Here is an 8,924-nt window from a genome sequence, read left to right as displayed (position 1 = left end):
TAAAAGTGGAGAATTAATTGGCCATTTAAAAATTGATAGTAAGTTAAAATTTTCCAGAGTTTTTGAACAATATAGTTTTCAGGTTTAGTAAGTGTAATGAATTCTAAACAGAATAAATAGAATTAAATACATATCCTCACATAAACAGCAAGTTCCAGTAGTCATTAGTCTGCTTTCTTACCTGCTTCATTCATTTCAGTTTACCTGCAAGTTTCCTTAAAAGTATTCGAAATTGTGTCACTTGCAGGACTAGGTTAGAAGTTTATCAATATAGTAGTAGCCAGGTGTATTAACTTTTCTTTAAAAGGTATTTTTATCATGAGGTGCTTGAAAAAAAGCACTGAAAACAAAATGAAATTTCAAGTCTTTTCATCTCTTCCTTCTAACTTCCTTTTTGACTTTGAGAGGGGAAGGCGGATGGAAATGGGCAGAGAAGAGAAGCCAAGCTGTCCTCTGATACTTAGGAATGGATGGTTGATCTTCTAGATTTTCCTTTATCATGTGATCTTGGAAAGGTTTACCTGAAGATTTTATCTGTTCATGTTTGTGTAGTTGTGATATAAAACCCAGAAATTATGACTACTAGTTCCAAATTTCAACACCTGCCTAAAGTAGGATTTCTATCTCCCATGATATATCTAACCACTCCTCTTTTCTTTTCAGTGCCTTTGATTAATCTCCACATATTACCAGAGATAATCTCTTTGTACTTAGTTATTTCTCTAACATATGCTTATCCTTTATACTAAGCCACACTTTTTCTTAATTTTATGTAATTTAGATAGACTTTTAATACACAAGACTTCCAATTTACAAAATTATAAGTCACACCAAGTACTTAATTCTAATAAATGATATCTTCAAAACACACCTTTTCTGGAGTTAGAGACACTATTGTGACTGATAAAGTAGGAGGCCTCTGATAAGAGAGATTTTTTACAATTTTTTATCCTGTTGTATGTAGTTTAATTTTTAATATTAAAGCACAGGTTTATTAGTAGAGAAAATAAAGCTAAGAAATAATTAGGGCTTTTTCTTTAAAATTAAAAGTTACTTTAACATTTTAAAGCAGGTAATAAATGCCCATGGTTAGTATAGATCTAAAATAAATTCTTTAGCCGAATTTTGCTTTTCACTGACCTGATTCTGGCCATAGTGCTTATGTTACTGAGCTTAATGTGCTGTGTCAGAGAGAATTCAACTAGAGAAACAGAATCAATATGATATATATATTGAGATACATATCACATGATTGTTGGAGCTGGCAAGGCAAACCTGAAATCTGTAGGGCAGGCTACAGGAAGGACAGAATGGGAACTCTGGAGCAAGGGGTAAGACTGCTGTCCACAAGCAAAAGTTTTTCTTGGGGCTTCAACTCTCCTTTTTAAGAACTTTCAACTAATATATGTCTCTGTATAGGGACTGGGGAGCAGGTAGCCAAGAACTTCTTTCATGAAGGAGTGGAGATAGCAGGGAACAGAACCACAAGTGACCTGAAGTGCCAAACCTCCTGGCACACATTCTCTGTCCTATTGCTATTCATTTACAAAACCCAGATTCAAAGATAAAATTTCTGAGAATTTCAAGACAATAACCACAATACAGTAAACCCCAATCACAAGGCCCTCTTCTGAGCATGGGTCCCTGTGCAGACTGCACTGGTCACATACCCATGAAGCCAGCCCTGGGCTTGAGTCTGTGATAAACATGTCTCCCAGAGGGCAGAGCTTCCTAAGGAAGAAAGAAAAACATTTACTTACAAGGGGAAATTCCTTCTTACCAAACTCTGTACCATAATAGTTGATTAGCTCTGTGGAAATGAAGTGATACTAATGACCCATCAGGACAATTCCTTCAGACAAGAGACAGGGACAATTAGGAATTGAACATAAGACTTGGTCTTCCTTTTCCTCATTTACTTAATTACATCTGCTCATTCAACCAACAAATATGCAGTTGTTAGAATTCTACAATCTATTCATCTCTCTGCTAGTTCTTAGGGACTCAACTCAGAGCAATATATGGTTTCTTGCTTAGGGAACCTCACTTGGAACATAATGCTATTAGATGCCCTATAGTTCTTGGCATATTTGGCCAAACAACCCAATGCTTACTTAATATAAAATGAACATTGAACTTGATTAACTGAATGTAAGATTATGAAAGCAGAACTATAGGTAGCATGTAAATGAACCTTAACCTTGAAGGAAATCTTATCTTTTTCAGAATTTATGTCAGCACTCCTGAAACTTACTGATTCAAGATGTCAATTTTCTTGTCCTACATAGAAACATTAAACTCACATTGGTATGGTTATCTTGTAAAGGGTCTTAATAATGAAGGAGAAATACCATATATTTGACATTTTAAGTTTTTAAAAATATTTTGTTAAGGAAGTTTTCAAGATGTGGTTGAAAAGTCCATTCTTTTTAAATGATCACTTAATATAACAATACGTAACATTCTCAATATATTTTAAAAGTCATATGTCTGGTTCTACATGTAATATTAGTTAGGAATATATGCAATCATGGGTAGTAGAGAACACTAATTAGTAACTCAAATAAATTGGGGTTTTTCTTCCTCATATAACAAAAATTGCAAAGAAAGAATGATGCTGTCATTGGTTTGGTGGCAGAACATTTTTAGGGCACCTGTCTCTGAGCTTCTGGTAGATCTTCTTTATGTTCTGTTTTATTTTGTTGCAGCTACAAATGTTATATCATGAAGGTAGTGAGACCTCAGTCAACATGAGTTCCTATATTTATGGTAAACAATTTTAGAAATATATATGCTTTTCTGTTTTTGTGCCAGTCAATTCTAAGATCAATAATGTATTCTCATTTCTGTGCTAAATAATGCCGAGACTAAGCAAAAGTAAGGTAACTACTTATTTCAGGAACTACTGGTTCCTAAATAAGCTAACTTATGGATACTGAATCTTGCTTATCAACACTTACTTTAAGACTCTCATTTCATGATTTTCTTCAGCCCCAAACTATCATGTTATATAATCTGCCTTTTCAGAGTTTAAAGCCCTAAAAACATTCTCCTGTAACCTTCTCCTCTGGGACACTAAAAATCTCTAAAAGTTGTATTATTGCTCCCTGTATGTGAATAAATAGTTTTTTTCTTTTTTCTGGAAATAATTTTGTTGATTGGCTACACCAGATCAGGAAGAAGAGCATTAGCCATATATGTCGTATTTATCAGCAAAGCACGTGTTCCCAGAAATCATTACAGTAGACCATCATTTAGATATCACTGGCCAGAACTGCCTCTAACTAAAAGAAAATGTTGAGGAATAAGAAATATATCACCTCAGATTTCTCCATGCTTACTCTAAAGGAAATGAGGGTTCTTTTAGGAATAAAAAAGGTAAGAAATAAATGGATACTGGATAAACAACTAAACCATGGATATCTTCTCTAGAATAATCAAGAACAGTTTCATTCAGAAGAACATAGGATAAAAACTTTACCAAAAACTGTTCAAAATGTAGGACCTTATTGGAGAAAATAATAAAATATGAACTTGAATATTTTTGTAAATGGAAGAAAAGATCTCACCTCTGTCTAGCTCAAATATAAATAACCTAATAAAAAGACAACAAAGAATGTTTTAAAATTTTTAAAAAGGATATTGAGAAGAACTACGGAGTTTATATTATACACAGAAATTGTAACTTCTCTGTGAAAGATAAATGCCTATGAAAATAAGAATCAGAAAACATTTGCTCCTCCTTCAGATGTTAGATTGAAATATTTTTAGAATTAGTGTTTTTTCTTAGGAGAGTATGTGTATGTGTACTTACACACACACCTTTGCTCCAAAAGTTCTACACTGAATACTTTTTAAAAAGCAAATGTCACTGATATTCTTGCAGTTTAGAATGATAGAGAGATTGGAACAGATTCCCTTTGTGTGGAAAAGGGCACTAACAGAAATTACTGAGTATCATGCTAAAGCTCTCTCCTCTTTCTTTACATAGATCTTTCCCCAACCATTCATTCTGCCTTTCCTATCTTATATACAAATGCATGCTGGGGAGTTATACCAACAAAAATTCAAATTGAATAGATTGCTGAGTGCTCTGAATTGTTGAAAGGTTGGTAGCAATTCTTATGGGTCAGATTAAGAGAAAGAATAAGAAATACAGCAGCAAGAAAACCAGTGACATCCACAAGGGTCCACCTTGCAAATAGTTGAACATCTTAGTTAAGTCTCAAAGGACATAGAAAAAAATCATATTAATGACCCAAGTTTATTGATAAAATTTAGAGAAATTATAGGAAAGTATATTATAGGAAATTAAATATTTAAAGAAAGTCAAATACACATGTAAAAACCTCTGGAATTGGTATTGTGGAACTAACACACAAATCACTAAAGTGAAAAAAATGGTCCACTCCACACACCACACTGAGAAGGCACAGGGCTGATGCAGATGGTTGTGTCCCACTATTCCAGAAAAGTGGCAGGGCTGGACAAGATGGAGAAGGTTACTATGCTAAAAAAAATCCAGGATAAAAATGACTGTTTTCTGTCATATGCTTGTGGAAAGTGGGAGCTGACGGAAGGAAGGCTAGGTAGAAATGGATGCTTCAGTTACATTCTATCATAGTTGTGCATCGCAGAACTGCAGGCCTTTCTCAGAAACACAGTTCCTGTAAATGATTATCCTGATCCTATTCCCAGATGGTAAATTATATAATGTATAGACTACAATTACTCCCATCAATGAGTTCTGATGATCCCTGTGTCAATTTTCTACACCATATTGTTTCCCCTTTTCTGAACTTTCCTTCTTATTCATGTGTGTTATGTACTATGTGCTTGTTTAATAAACTTTCTAACAGTTAGTATTATCCTTTTAAGAGAAAAATCTATTTGTGTACTGTGTTTGAATTCCTTCTAGAAGCCAACACACACTGAAGAAATTTTTCTTAATGAAAACATATTGACTTAAACAAATTAAATAATAATTCTAAAGACATACCAAATGTTTTTCAATTACATGTATTTAGAATGTTTACAAGATGGCTTAGATGTGTTCTAACAAGAAAAAGATTGGCAGGATTGGTGATTTATGGACAGAATGGATAACATGAATATATACAAATGTATATTATCTTATTTCTCTAAAACTTATTTTACAACCACTGAATCTGAAAAAAAGCGCATGATTATGCAGGGCAAATATAGAAAACTTGTTAAATTGAAAACAATGTTTACATTTCTTCAGATTCCCACATATTAAAAAAATATTTAATTACTTTTCTGAGAGAAACTAGTAATCCAAGACTATTATTGTTATCTCAGTATAAGACTTCACTAGGAAAAGGATTAGCAGTTTTAATGGTATATCTGTGGGAGTAATATTGTTAATAACCATGGTACCGTCCTCTCAAATACTATATAATGGGTTGGCAAAAATGGTCTTTTATTTTTTATTTTTTGTAAGGTGGCTCTCGTCGTGCTTAATTTTCTTTAACTTCATTCAAAACAGTTGTGTTAGATTGTATTGTGGCAACTGTCATTACCAGCATTTATTTTTAAAAACAACTTATCAGAAGTGGTGAATTTTTGTGTAGCCATTTTAATATTGAAGATGGAAGGAAATAAGCAACAGTTTTGGCAAATCATGCTTTACTATTTCAAGAAAGGTAAAAAGTCAACTGAAAAGCAAGGAAAAAAGATTTGTGCAGTGTATGGAGAAGGTTCTGTGATCAAATGTGTAAAAAGCGGTTTCAAAGTTTCTTGCTGGAGATTACTGCCTGAACAATGTTCCACATTTGGGTAGATCAGCTGACATTGATAGCAATCAAATCGAGAGATTAATTGAGAAAAATCAATGTTAAACTGTGTGAGAGATAGCTGACATACTCAAAATATCTAAGTCAATAAAGTTATTGGTGAAAATGAAAAAATGTCTTTTATTTTATAAAAAAAACTAAACGGACTTTATGGCCAACCCAATATAACACCCAACTTGCTGTACCCAATAATTATCTTTTCTCACATTCTTAAGATGATCTTATGCTATTTTTCAAAATATTAAGGTTGTATAATTTCTTTAAAAGTTTATTATAAAGACAATATTAATTTTCCTGAGAAACTCCAACTCTGTATCTGTATTACTATAAAAAGAGACTGTTTAGTGGCTTCTAAGCTTGCCAGTGTTAAAATATTAATGTACCTTTTGGGCCTATTTTTTTTTAATGATTCTTGCATTTTAATAATAAAAGTGCATGTGCTTTCTTCTCCCCAGCATAATTTTCCTCCTTGGCAAGTTGCCAAATCAAGTAGTTTGGACCTTCTGAAGATATGATGAGAGAAGATATGGAGGCATAAACCATATTTAATTAAATTCTGGTCAAGGCAAACAAATATCAGGGTGATTAATTGCTGTTTACACACCTTTCCATCAATTTTGTCAAGAGGCCCTACCAGGAAGAGCCTTGCTGCTAACTTGATAATCACCAGGGCTCATTCATGATTCCAGAGGAAACCTGGACTTGAGTTCACCACCTCTACAGCTGCATAACGAGGACTCTCTCCCGACACATCAAATGTTATAGTAGGCATTTTGAAAAGAAGCACAGAAGAATTTCTTTGCATTTGGAAATAATAGCGATGTTTTGTACAACAGAAATAACCATACATATCACAATATAAAAATGGATGTATCCACAACCATTTTGTTTTTATGTAAAAAAGACTATATTGCCAAACAATCATAGTTCTTTTTAGCACCCTTATATAAATAATACAAAAGAGGAAAGTAACAAGAAAAATATGTATTTGTTACCTATTGTGAAGATTAAAAAAACAGAATATGCTTATAACTAAGTTCACTTTTTTGTTATTAAGCATTTATCATGCAGTATAGTTATCTATCTGGAAATCTTATTAAACTGGAAAATGAAATCTGAAGAATATTATAGTTAAGTACTATTTTAATTTATTTGTGAAAAAAATAGAATGGTAGAGAGTGGCCTTAATGTTACACCACTAATTGTATCTCCCAACACAATGCTGTAATCAGCTTTCAACAATGTGCATGAATAACTCCAAGCTAGATTTGAATTTTAATTAAAAGGAAAAAGGACTCATGGACATGTACAACAGTGTGGTGATTGCTGATGTGATGGTGGGGGATAGGAGACTAAATGTCAATGGAAAAAATACAATAAAGATTAAATTTAAAAAAATAATAATGTTTCATAAAATACAAGTTGGACTTCATGAGCACTAGATAAAAAAAGGTCAGTAACAAAAAATATATAGTGGTTAATAATAAGTTTCAATTGTGATGACGACCATATAAATTTGCAATATTTTTTTTCCAAAAGTCAATCAACTGTTAGCAAATTTGGCAGCAATTTATATATAACTTGGGGAGTATTCTTTCATTTTTATTTATTTTCTTATTAATGATATCTAAGTCAAACTGACATGTCAACAAGGTTGGCAAGTAAGGGAACTGTTTAATGATATAACCAATAGGTTTCAGAGAAATATTATTGTTGTGTTAGCCTGTCTTTTGTGCATAAAGTCCTGGTCTGAGCTGGAATAATTGCTTCCTTTTCCACTTCCTACTGCCTCTAATTTAGTGTCTCTAAAGAGTTTATATACACAGACACATCTCAAACAATATGAACAAGTGCATTTTTTATCCTTTGACCCAAGGACAGCAAACTTTTGTGGTTTTAGTTTTTGAAGGGAAGACTTTTGGTATCCTATTTTGCCGAAGAGTCTAAAGTAGCATTATTGAGACTGTCAGCTTCCCTGACAAGATAACTTGAAAGCAGAACAGTGTGAATTAGAGGAGGTTTGAGTTTACCCCATATACTCAATGAATTGCACAAATAGCAGTTTAATCTGCAGAGATTCTAAGATAACCATAAGGGGAAGCTGGGTCAGGGTTTGGAGGAGAGAAATATTTTTTGTTTTTTCTTTTTTGTTGTTGATTAGTTTTGAACTTTTTGAGCTGTCACTTAGGATTCCAATTTTCAAAACCTTCAAACATCCTAGATTTTCTTGGCATAATTAGGATTATATTGTCAGGTAAAAGTTTTAGGGGATATTTGCTAGTAATATTTTACTTAAAATCAAAGCAAATTTTATTTTTAAAAAGAGAATTAACATTCAAAAGCAATTCTAACTTATGCACATCTCTCACCAAAGACAATTATCTATCCTCCATGAAAAAACTTGATGTATTAATATTAAAGATGCAGCAACTGTAAATATACAGATATATTTCTCACTTTTACACAATAAATAAAGCTGAATACTATGCAGTCATGGACAGGGCTCTATAATCAAACATACATGGTATCAATTTCATATTCTATAATTTATTAATTGTATGAACTTGGGAAATTTGTTTATACTCTCTGATGTGTAATGCCCTCACTAAGTGTTTGAAAAATTTGAGCTTACCTAGAAAAGTGGCTAACCTTCAAATAGTCTACAAGAAGACAGCAGGTTCTTTTTTCTTAAAGTAGTGATAAATAATGATGTTCTAATAACATAATGAATCAATATTATTTGATTAATATGTCTATCATATACATTTCTTATAAATAACTGCCCAACTTTTATAAAATACTTTTCCTTTTCTGTATTTTTCCATTGATATTTTCTTTCTTTCTTCACACTCTTTCCCCAGAATCTCTCGTAAGGAACCATTGACAGTATTCCTACCTTAGCCATTGTTTTATCTTTCTTCCAAAGGTTCTTTAGAACTGATTACCTTGAACATGTAAAATCTATTTCTTGAACCCAAACATCTTGAATTGTCTCCCTTTTTAAAGTCAGAAAGCAATTGAGGATTAACCTAGTCTGTTTTTAAGTCAAATTTAATTTTAATGTGGTGGTTTGTGTAGCTTAAGACCTATTTTATATATTTGCACATT

This window comes from Furipterus horrens, unplaced genomic scaffold (genome assembly GCF_987537825.1).
Source record: "Furipterus horrens unplaced genomic scaffold, mFurHor1.1.pri manual_scaffold_1, whole genome shotgun sequence".
Taxonomy (NCBI): domain Eukaryota; kingdom Metazoa; phylum Chordata; class Mammalia; order Chiroptera; family Furipteridae; genus Furipterus; species Furipterus horrens.
This window is presented reverse-complemented; position numbering follows the sequence as displayed.